Below are 14,884 nucleotides of genomic sequence, written 5' to 3'. Positions count from 1 at the left end.
TCAACACCGCTATCTGTATGAACGTGGAAATATCTACACCGCTATCTGTTTGAACATGGAAATATCTAAACCGCTATCAGCATGAAAATGGAAATATCTACACAGCTATCTGCATATACATGGAAATATCTACACATCTATCTCTTTACACATGTAAATAACTACACCGCTATCTGTATGAACATGGAAATATCAGCCCCTCTATCTGTATGAACATGGAAGTATCTACACCGCTATCTCTATGAACATGGAAATATCTACACCGCTATCTGTTTGAACATGGAAATATCTAAACCGCTATCTGCATGAAAATGGAAATATATACACAGCTTTCTGCATATACATGGAAATTTCTACACAGCTATCTCTTTACACATGGAAATAACTACACCGCTATCTGTATGAACATGGAAATATCTTCACCGCCATCTGTAGGAACATGGATATATCTACACAGCCATCTGGATGAACATGGAAATATCTACACCGCTATCTGTATGAACATGGAAATATCTACACCGCTATCTGTGTAAACATGCATACATCTTCACCGCTATCTGTATAAACATGGAAATATCTACACCGCTATCTGTATGAACATGGAAATATCTACACTGCTCTCTGCATATACATTTAAATATCTACACAGCTATCTCTTTACACATGGAAATAACTACACCACTATCTGTATGAACATGGAAATAACTACACCGCCATCTGTATGAACATGGAAATATCTGCACCGCCATCTGTATGAACATATAAATATCTACACCGCCATCTGTATTAAGATGGAGATATCTACACTGCTATCTGTATAAACATGGAAATATCTACACCGCCATCAGTATGAACATATAAATAAACCGCCATCTGTATTAAGAAGGAAATATCTAAACCGCTATCTGTATAAACATGGAAATTTCTACACCGCTGCCTGTATAAACATGGAAATATCAGCACCGCTATCTGTATGAACATGGAAATATCTACACCGCTATCTGTAGGAACATGGAAATAGCTACACCGCTGCCTGTATAAACATGGAAATATCAGCACCGCTATCTATATGAACATGGAAATATCTACACCACTATCTGTATGAACATATATATATCTACACAGACATCTGGATGAACACGGAAATATCTACACCACTATCTGTATGAACATGGAAATATCTACACCGCTATCTGTGTAAACAGGCATACATCTTCACCGCTATCTGTATAAACATGGAAATATCTACACCGCTATCTGTATGAACATGGAAATATCTACACCGCTATCTGTATGAACATGGAAATATCTACACCGCTATCTGTTCGAACATGGAAATATCTACACCGCTATCTGCAAGAAAATGGAAATATCTACACTGCTATCTGCATATACATGGAAATATCTACGCAGCTATATCCTTACACATGGAAATAACTACACCGCTATCTGTATGAACATGGAAATATCCACACCGCCATCTGTATGAACATGGAAATATCTGCACCGCCATCCGTATGAACATATAAATATCTACACCGCCATCTGTATTAAGATGGAGGTATCTACACCGCTATCTGTATAAACATGGAAATATCTACACCGCTATCTGTATAAACATGGAAATATCTACACCGCTATCTGTATATACATGGAAATATCTACACCGCTACCTGTATAAACATGGAAATATCAGCACCGCTGTCTGTATGAACATGGAAATATCTACACCGCTATCTGTATGAACATGGAAATATCTACACCGCTATCTGTATGATCATGGAAATATCTACACCGCTATCTGTATGAACATGGATATATCTACACAGCCCTCTGGATGAACATGGAAATATCCACACCGCTATCTGTGTAAACATGCATACATCTTCACCGCTATCTGTATAAACATGGAAATATCTACACCGCTATCTCTATGAACATGGAAATATCTACACCGCTATCTGTTTGAAGATGGAAATACATACACTGCTATCTCTATGAACATGGAAATTTCTACACCGCTATCTGTATGAACATGGAAATATCTACACCGCTATCTGTAAAACATGGAAATATCTTCACCGCCATCTGTATGAACATGGATATATCTACACAGCCATCTGGATGAACGTGGAAATATCTACACCGCTATCTGTGTAAACATGCATACAACTTCACCGCTATCTGTATAAACATGGAAATATCTACACCGCTATCTTTATGAACCTGGAAATATCTACACCGCTAACTGTTTGAACAGGGAAATATATACACCGCTATCTGCATGAAAATGGAAATATCTACACCACTATCTGTATGAACATGGAAATACATACACCGCTATCTGTATGAACATGGAAATATCTACACCGCTATGTGTATAAACACGGAAATATCTACACCGCTATCTGTGTAAACGTGGAAATATCTACACCGCTACATGAATAAACATGGAAATATCAGCCCCGCTATCCGTATGAACATGGAAATATCTACACCGCCATCTGTATGAACATGGAAATATCTTCACCGCCATCTGTAGGAAGATGGATATATCTACACAGCCATCTGTATGAACGTGGAAATATCTACACCGCTATCTGTATGAACATGGAAATATCTACACCGCTATCTGTATGAACATGGAAATATCTTCACCGCCATCTGTATGAACATGGATATGTCTACACAGCCATCTGTATGAACATTTAAATATCTACACCGCCATCTGTATTAAGATGGAGATATCTACACAACTATATGCATAAACATGGAAATATCTACACCGCTATCTGTATAAACATGGAAATATCTACACCGCTATGTGTACAAACATGGAAATATCTACACCGCTTTCTGTATAAACATGGAAATATCTACACCGCTACCTGTATAAAAATGGAAATATCAGCACCGCTATCAGTATGAACATGGAAGTTTCTACACCGCCATCTGTATGAACATGGAAATATCTTCAACGCCATCCGTATGAACATGGAAATATCTGCACCGCCATCTGTATGAACATATAAATATTTACACCGCCATCTGTATTAAGATGTAGATATCTACACCGCTATCTGTATAAACATGGAAATATCTACACCTCTATCTGTATGAACATGGAAATATCTACACCGCTATCTGTATAAACATGGAAATATCTACACCGCTACCTGTATAAACTTGGAAATATCAGCACCGCTATCTGTATGAACATGGAAATATCTACACCGCCGTCTGTATGAACATGGAAATATCGTCACCGCCATCTGTATGAACATGGATATATCTACACAGCCATCTGTATGAACATGGAAATATCTTCACCGCCATCTGTATGAACATGGATATGTCTACACAGCCGTCTGTATGAACATGGAAATATCTACACCGCTATCTGTGTAAACATGCATACATCTTCACCGCTATCTGTATAAACATGGAAATATCTACACCGCTATCTGTATGAACATGGAAATATCTACACCGCTATCTGTATGAACATGGAAATATCTACACCGCTATCTGTATGAACATGGAAATATCTACACCGCTATATGTATGAACATGGAAATATCTACACCGCTATCTGTAGGAACATGGAAATATCTACACCGCTATCTGTATGAACATGGATATATCTACACCGCTATCTCTATGAACATGGAAATATCAACACCGCTATCTGTGTAAACATGCATATATCTTCACCGCTATCTGTATGAACATGGAAATATCTACACCGCTATCTGTATGAACATGGAAATAGCTACACCGCTATCTGTATAAACATGGAAATATCAGCGCCGCTATCAGTATGAACATGGAAGTTTCTACACCGCCATCTGTATGAACATGGAAATATCTTCACCGCCATCCGTATGAACATGGAAATATCTGCACCGCCATCTGTATGAACATATAAATATCTACACCGCCATCTGTATTAAGATGGAGATATCTACACCGCTATCTGTATAAACATGGGAATATCTACACCGCTACCTGTATAAACATGGAAGTATCAGCACCGCTATCGGTAGGAACTTGGCAATATCTACACGGTTATCTGTATGAACATGGAAATATCTACACCGCTATCTGAATGATCATGGAAATGTCTTCACCGCCATCTGTATGAACATGGATATATCTACACAGCCATCTGGATGAACATGGAAATATCTACACCGCTATCTGTATAAAAATGGAAATATCTACACTGCTACCTGTATAAACATGGAAATATCAGCACCGCTATCTGTATGAACATGGAAATATCTACACCGCCGTCTGTATGAACATGGAAATATCGTCACCGCCATCTGTATGAACATGGATATATCTACACAGCCGTCTGTATGAACATGGAAATATCTTCACCGCCATCTGTATGAACATGGATATGTCTACACAGCCGTCTGTATGAACATGGAAATATCTACACCGCTATCTGTGTAAACATGCATACATCTTCACCGCTATCTGTATAAACATGGAAATATCTACACCGCTATCTGTATGAACATGGAAATATCTACACCGCTATCTGTTTGAACATGGAAATATCTAAACCGCTATCTGCATGAAAATGGAAATATCTACACAACTATCTGCGTATAAATGGAAATATCTACACAGCTATCTCTTTGCACATGGAAATAACTACACCGCTATCTCTATAAACATGGAAATATCTACACCGCCATCTGTATGAACATGGAAATATCTACCCCGCTATCTGTACAAACATGGAAATATCTACACCACTATCTGTATGAACATGGAAATATCTACACCGCAATCTGTTTGAACAGGGAAGTATATACACCGCTATCTGCTTGAAAATGGAAATATCTACACATCTATCTGCATATACATGGGAATATCTACACAGCTATCTCTTTACACATGGAAATAACTACACCGCTATCTGTATGAACATGGAAATATCTACACCGCCATCTGTATGAACTTAGAAATATCAGCACCACCATCTGAATGAACATATAAATATCTACACCGCCATCTGTATTAAGATGGAGATATCTACACCGCTATCTGTACAAAGATGGAAATATCTACACCGCTATGTGTATAAACATGGAAATATCTACACCGCTATCTGTATAAACATGGAAATATCTACACCGCTACCTGTATAAACATGGAAATATCAGCACCGCTATCAGTATGAACATGGAAGTATCTACACCGCCATCTGTATGAACATGGAAAAATCTTCACCGTCATCTGTATGAACATGGATATATCTACACAGCCATCTGTATGAACATGGAAATATCTTCACCGCCATCTGTATGAACATGGATATGTCTACACAGCCGTCTGGATGAACATGGAAATATCTACACAGCTATCTGTATGAACATGGAAATATCTACACCGCTATCTGTGTAAACATGCATACATCTTCACCGCTATCTGTATAAATATGGAAATATCCACACCGCTATCTGTATGAACATGGAAATATCTACACCGCTATCTGTTTGAACATGGAAATATCTACTCTGCTATCTGCATGAAAATGGAAATATCTACACAGCTATCTGCATATACATGGAAATATCTACACAGCTATCTCTTTGCACATGGAAATAACCTCACCGCTATCTCTATAAACATGGAAATATCTACACCACCATCTGTATGAAAATGGAAATATCTGCACCGCCATCTGTATGAACAGATAAATATCTACACTGCCGTCTGTATTAAGAAGGAGATGTCTACGCCGCTATCTGTATAAACATGGAAATATCTACACCGCTATCTGTATGAACATGGAAATATCTACACCGCTACCTGTATAAACACAGAAATATGTACACCGCTAACTGTATAAACATGGAAGTATCAGCACCGCTATCGGTATGAACATGCCAATATCTACACGGCTATCTGTATGAACATGGAAATATCTACAACGCCATCTGTATGAACATGGAAATATCTTCACCGCCATCTGTATGAACATGGATATATGTACACAGCCATCTGGATGAACATGGAAATATCTACACCGCTATCTGTATGAACATGGAAATATCTACACCGCTATCTGTATGAAGATGGAAATATCTACACCGCTATCTGCATGAAAATGGAAATATCTACACAACTATCTGCATATAAATGGAAATATCTACACAGCTATCTCTTTGCACATGGAAATAACTACACCGCTATCTCTTTAAACATGGAAATATCTACACCGCCATCTGTATGAACATGGATATATCTACACCGACATCTGTATTAAGAAGGAGATATCTTCACCGCTATCTGTATAAACATGGAAATATCTACACCTCTATCTGTATGAACATGGAAATATCTACACCGCTCTCTGTATCAACACGGAAATATGTACACCGCTACCTGTATAAACATGGAAGTATCAGCACCGCTATCGGTATGAACATGGCAATATCTACACGGCTATCTGTATGAACATGGAAATATTTACACCGCTATATGTATGAGCATGGAAATATCTTCACAGCCATCTGTATGAACATGGATATATATACACAGCCATCTGGATGAAAATGGAAATATCTACACCGCTATCTGTATGAACATGGAAATATCTACACCGCTATCTGTACGAACCTGGAAATATCTACACAGACATCTGGATGAACACGGAAATATCTACACCGCTATCTGTATGAACATGGAAATACATGCACCGCTATCTGTATGAACATGGAAATATCTAAACCGCTATCTGTATGAACATGGAAATATCTACACCGCTATCTGTATGAACATGGAAATATCTTCACCGCCATCTGTATGAACATGGATATATCTACACAGCCATCTGGATGAACATGGAAATATCTACACCGGTATCTGTGTAAACATGCATACATTTTCACCGCTATCTGTATAAACATGGAAATATCTACACCGCTATCTTTATGAACATGGAAATATCTACACCGCTATCTGTTTGAACATGGAAATATATACAGTGCCATCTGCTTGAAAATGGAAATATCTACACTGCTATCTGTATGAACATGGAAATACATACACCGCTATCTGTATGAACAAGGAAATATCTACACCGCTTTCTGTATGAACATGGATATATCTACACTGCTATCTGTATGAACATGGAAATATCTTCACTGCCATCTGTTTGAACATGGATATATCTACACAGCCATCTGGATGAACAAGGAAATATCTGCACCGCTATCTGTTTGAAGATGGAAATATCTACACCACTATCTGTATGAACATGGATATATCTACACAGCCATCTGGATGAACATGGAAATGTCTACACCGGTATCTGTGTAAACATGCATACATCTTCACCGCTATCTGTATAAACATGGAAATATCTACACCGCTATCTTTCTGAACATGGAAATATCTACACCGCTAACTGTTTGAACAGGGAAATATATACACCGCTATCTGCATGTAAATGGAAATATCTACACAGCTATCTGCATATACATGGAAATATCTACACAGCTATCTCTTTACACAAGGAAATAACTGCACCACTATCTGTATGAACATGGAAATATCTTCACCACCGTGTGTATGAACATGGAAATATCTGCACCGCCATCTGTATGAACATATAAATATCTACACCGCCATCTGTATTAAGATGGAGATATCTACACCGCTATCTGTACAAACATGGAAATATCTACACCACTATCTGTATGAACATGGAAATATCTACACCGCAATCTGTTTGAACAGGGAAGTATATACACCGCTATCTGCTTGAAAATGGAAATATCTACACAGCTATCTGCGTATACATGGGAATATCTACACAGCTATCTCTTTACACATGGAAATAACTACACCGCTATCTGTATGAACATGGAAATATCTACACCGCCATCTGTATGAACTTAGAAATATCTGCACCGCCATCTGAATGAACATATAAATATCTACACCGCCATCTGTATTAAGATGGAGATATCTACACCGCTATCTGTACAAAGATGGATATATCTACACCGCTATGTGTATAAACATGGAAATATCTACACCGCTATCTGTATAAACATGGAAATATCTACACCGCTACCTGTATAAACATGGAAATATCAGCACCGCTATCAGTATGAACATGGAAGTATCTACACCGCCATCTGTATGAACATGGAAATATCTTCACCGCCATCTGTATGAACATGGAAATATCTGCACCGCCATCTGCATGAACATATAAATATCTACACCGCCATCTCTATTAAGATGGAGATATCTACACCGCTATCTGTATGAACATGGAAATATCTACACCGCTATGTGTATAAACATGGAAATATCTACACCGCTATGTGTATAAACATGGAAATATCTACAATGCTACCTGTATAAACATGGAAATATCAGCACCGCTATCTGTATGAACATGGAAATATCTACACCGCCATCTGTATGAACATGGAAAAATCTTCACCGTCATCTGTATGAACATGGATATATCTAGACAGCCATCTGTATGAACATGGAAATATCTTCACCGCCATCTGTATGAACATGGATATGTCTACACAGCCGTCTGGATGAACATGGAAATATCTACACAGCTATCTGTATGAACATGGAAATATCTACACCGCTATATGTGTAAACATGCATACATCTTCACCGCTATCTGTATAAACATGGAAATATCCACACCGCTATCTGTATGAACATGGAAATATCTACACCGCTATCTGTTTGAGCATGGAAATATCTACACTGCTATCTGCATGAAATTGGAAATATCTACACAGCTATCTGCATATACATGGAAATATCTACACAGCTATCTCTTTGCACATGGAAATACCCTCACCGCTATCTCTATAAACATGGAAATATCTACACCACCTTCTGTATGAAAATGGAAATATCTGCACCGCCATCTGTATGAACATATAAATGTCTACACTGCCGTCTGTATTAAGAAGGAGATATCTACGCCGCTATCTGTATAAACATGGAAATATCTACACCGCTATCTGTATGAACATGGAAGTATCTACAACGCTACCTGTATAAACACAGAAATATGTACACTGCTACCTGTATAAACATGGAAGTATCAGCACCGCTATCGGTATGAACATGCCAATATCTACACGGCTATCTGTATGAACATGGAAATACCTACAACGCCATCTGTATGAACATGGAAATATCTTCACCGCCATCTGTATGAACATGGATATATGTACACAGCCATCTGGATGAACATGGAAATATATACACCGCTATCTGTATGAACATGGAAATATCTACACCGCTATCTGTATGAACATGGAAATATGTACACAGCCATCAGGATGAACATGGAAATATCTACACCGCTATCTGTATGAACATGGAAATACATACACCGCTATCTGTATGAACATGGAAATATCTACACCGCTATCTCTATGAACATGGAAATATCTACACCGCTATCTGTATGAACATGAAAATATCTTCACCGCTATCTGTTTGAACATGGATATATCTACACAGCCATGTGGATGAACATGGAAATATCTACACCGCTATCTGTGTAAACATGCATAGATCTTCACCGCTATCTGTATAAACATGGAAATATCAACACCGCTATCTTTATGAACATGGAAATATCTACACCGCTAACAGTTTGAACAGGGAAATATATACACCGCTATCTGCATGAAAATGGAAATATCTACACCACTATCTGTATGAACATGGAAATACATACACCACTATCTGTATGAACATGGATATATCTACACCGCTATCTGTATGAATATGGAAATATCCTCACTGCCATCTGTATGAACATGGATATATCTACACAGCCATCTGTATGAACATGGAAATATCTACACCGCTATCTGTATGAACATGGAAATACATGCACCGCTATCTGTATGAACATGGAAATATCTACACCGCTATGTGTATGAACATGCAAATATCTACACAGCTATCTGTATATCAATGGAAATATCTACACAGCTATCTCTATAAACATGGAAATATCTAAACTGCTATCTGTATAAACATGGAAATATCTACACTGCCATTTGTATGAACATGGAAATATCTACACCCCTTACTGTATGAACATGGAAATATCTACACCGCTATCTGTATGAACATGGAAATACATACACCACTATCTGTATGAACATGGAAATATCTACACCGCTATGTGTATAAACATGGAAATATCTACACCGCTATCTGCATAAACATGGAAATACCTACACCGCTACATGTACAAACATGGAAATATCAGCCCCGCTATCTGTATGAACATGGAAATATCTACACCGCCATCTGTATGAACATGGAAATATCTTCACCACCATCTGTAGGAACATGGATATATCTACACAGCCATATGTATGAACATGGAAATATCTACACCGCTATCTGTATGAACATGGAAATATCTACACCGCTATCTGTATGAACATGGAAATATCTTCACCGCCATCTGTATGAACATGGTTATGTCTACACAGCCATCTGAATGAACATTTAAATATCTACACCGCCATCTGAATTAAGATGGAGCTATCTACACAACTATCTGCATAAACATGGAAATATCTACACCGCTATCTGTATAAACATGGAAATATCTACACCGCTATGTGTATAAACATGGAAATATCTACACCGCTATCTGTATAAACATGGAAATATCTACAACTCTACCTGTATAAACATGGAAATATCAGCACCGCTATCAGTATGAACATGGAAGTTTCTACACCGCCATCTGTATGAACATGGAAATATCTTCACCGCCATCCGTATGAACATGGAAATATCTGCACCGCCATCTTTATGAACATATAAATATCTACACCGCCATCTGTATTAAGATGGAGATATCTACACCGCTATCTGTATAAACATGGAAATATCTACACCGCTATCTGTATAAACATGGAAATATCTACACCGATACCTGTATAAACATGGAAATATCAGCACCGCTATCTGTATGAACATGGAAATATCTACAACGCCATCTGTATGAACATGGAAATATCGTCACCGCCATCTGTATGAACATGGATATATCTACACAGCCATCTGTATGAACATGGAAATATCTTCACCGCCATCTGTATGAACATGGATATGTCTACACAGCCGTCTGGATGAACATGGAAATATCTACACCGCTATCTGTATGAACATGGAAATATCTACACCGCTATCTGTGTAAACATGCATACATCTTCACCGCTATCTGTATAAACATGGAAATATCTACACCGCTATCTGTTTGATCATGGAAATATCTACACCGCTATCTGCATGAAAATGGAAATATCTACACAACTATCTGCATATAAATGGAAATATATACACAGCTATCTCTTTGCACATGGAAATAACTACACCGCTATCTCTATAAACATGGAAATATCTACACCGCAATCTGTATGAACATGGAAATATCTACACCGCCATCTGTATTAAGAAAGAGATATCTACACCGCTATCTGTATAAACATGGAAATATCTACACCGCTATGTGTATAAACAGGGAAATATCTACACCGCTACCTATATAAACATGGAAGTATCAGCACCGCTATCGGTAGGAACATGGCAATATCTACACGGTTATCTGTATGAACGTGGAAATATCTACACCGCTATCTGTATGAACATGGAAATGTCTTCACCGCCATCTGTATGAACATGGATATATCTACACAGACATCTGTATGAACATGGAAATATCTACACCGCTATCTGTATAAAAATGGAAATATCTACACCGCTACATGTATAAACATGGAAATATCAGCACCGCTATCTGTATGAACATGGAAATATCTACACCGCCGTCTGTATGAACATGGAAATATCGTCACCGCCATCTGTATGAACATGGATATATCTACACAGCCATCTGTATGAACATGGAAATATCTTCACCGCCATCTGTATGAACATGGATATGTCTACACAGCCGTCTGTATGAACATGGAAATATCAACACTGCTATCGGTGTAAACATGCATACATCTTCACCGCTATCTGTATAAACATGGAAATATCTACACCGCTATCTGTATGAACATGGAAATATCTACACCGCTATCTGTTTGACATGGAAATATCTACACCGCTATCTGCATGAAAATGGAAATATCTACACAACTGTCTGCATATACATGGAAATATCTACACAGCTATCTCTTTGCACATGGAAATAACTACACCGCTATCTCTATAAACATGGAAATATCTACACCGCCATCTGTATGAACATGGAAATATCTACACCGCCATCGGTATTAAGAAGGAGATATCTACACCGCTATCTGTATAAACATGGAAATATCTACACCGCTATCTGTATGAACATGGAAATATCTACACCGCTCTCTGTATAAACACGAAAATATGTACACCGCTACCTGTATAAACATGGAAGTATCAGCACCGCTATCGGTATGAACATGGCAATATCTACACGGCTATCTGTATGAACATGGAAATATTTACACCACTATCTGTATGAACATGGAAATATCTTCACAGTCATCTGTATGAACATGGATATATCTACACAGCCATCTGGATGAACATGGAAATATCTACACCGCTATCTGTATGAACATGGAAATATCTACACCGCTATCTGTATGAACCTGGAAATATCTACACAGACATCTGGATGAACACGGAAATATCTACACCGCTATCTGTATGAACATGGAAATACATGCACCGCTATCTGTATGAACATGGAAATATCTAAACCGCTATCTGTATGAACATGGAAATATCTACACCGCTATCTGTATGAACATGGAAATATCTTCACCGCCATCTGTATGAACATGGATATATCTACACAGCCATCTGGATGAACATGGAAATATATGCACCGCTCTCTGTATGAAGATGGAAATATCTACACCGCTATCTGTATGAACATGGATATATCTACACAGCCATCTGGATGAACATGGAAATGTCTACACCGCTATCTGTGTAAACATGCATACATCTTCACCGCTATCTGTATAAACATGGAAATATCTAAATCGCTATCTTTCTGAACATGGAAATATCTACACCGCAAACTGTTTGAACAGGGAAATATATACACCGCTATCTGCATGAAAATGGAAATATCTACAAAGCTATCTGCATATACATGGAAATATCTACACAGCTATCTCTTTACACATGGAAATTACTGCACCACTATCTGTATGAACATGGAAATATCCACACCACCGTTTGTATGAACATGGAAATATCTGCACCGCCATCTGTATGAACATATAAATATCTACACCAGCATCTGTATTAAGATGGAGATATCTACACCGCTATCTGTACAAACATGGAAATATCTACACCACTATCTTTATGAACATGGAAATATCTACACCGCTATCTGTTTGAACAGGGAAGTATATACACCGCTATCTGCTTGAAAATGGAAATATCTACACAGCTATCTGCATATACATGGGAATATCTACACAGCTATCTCTTTACACTTGGAAATAACTACACCGCTATCTGTATGAACATGGAAATATCTACACCGCCATCTGTATGAACATGGAAATATCTGCACCGCCATCTGAATGAACATATAAATATCTACACCGCCATCTGTATTAAGATGGAGATATCTACACCGCTATCTGTATAAAGATGGAAATATCTACACCGCCATGTGTATAAACATGGAAATATCTAAACCGCTATCTGTATAAACATGGAAATATCTACACCGCTACCTGTATAAACATGGAAATATCAGCACCGCTATCAGTATGAACATGGAAGTATCTACACCGCCATCTGTATGAACATGGAAGTATCTTCACCGCCATCTGTATGAACATGGAAATATCTGCACAGCCATCTGTATGAACATATAAATATCTAGACCACCATCTGTATTAAGATGGAGATATCTACACCGCTATCTGTATGAACATGGAAATATCTACACCGCTATGTGTATAAACATGGAAATATCTACACCGCTATCTGTATAAACATGGAAATATCTACACTGCTACCTGTATAAACATGGAAATATCAGCACCGCTATCTGTATGAACATGGAAATATCTACACCGCCATCTGTATGAACATGAAAAAATCTTCACCGTCATCTGTATGAACATGGAAATATCTACACCGCTATCTGTTTGAACATGGAAATATCTACACCGCTATCTGCATGAAAATGGAAATATCTACACAGCTATCTGCATATACATGGAAATATCTACACAGCTATCTCCTTGCACATGGAAATAACTACTCCGCTATCTCTATAAACATGGAAATATCTACACCACCATCTGTATGAAAATGGAAATATCTGCACCGCCATCTGTATGAACATATAAATATCTACACTGCCGTCTGTATTAAGAAGGAGATATCTACGCCGCTATCTGTATAAACATGGAAATATCTACACCGCTATCTGTATGAACATGGAAATATCTACACCGCTACCTGTATAAACACAGAAATATGTACACCGCTACCTGTATAAACATGGAAGTATCAGCACCGCTATCGGTATGAACATGCCAATATCTACACGGCTATCTGTATGAACATGGAAATATCTACAACGCCATCTGTAGGAACATGGAAATATCTTCACCGCCATCTGTATGAACATGGATATATGTACACAGCCATCTGGATGAACATGGAAATATCTACACCGCTATCTGTATGAACATGGAAATATCTACACCGCTATCTGTATGAACATGGAAATATGTACACAGCCATCAGGATGACCATGGAAATATGTACACCGCTATCTGTATGAACATGGAAATACATACACCGC

This window comes from Gorilla gorilla, chromosome 7 (genome assembly GCF_029281585.2).
Source record: "Gorilla gorilla gorilla isolate KB3781 chromosome 7, NHGRI_mGorGor1-v2.1_pri, whole genome shotgun sequence".
Classification (NCBI taxonomy): Eukaryota; Metazoa; Chordata; class Mammalia; order Primates; family Hominidae; genus Gorilla; species Gorilla gorilla.
This window is presented reverse-complemented; position numbering follows the sequence as displayed.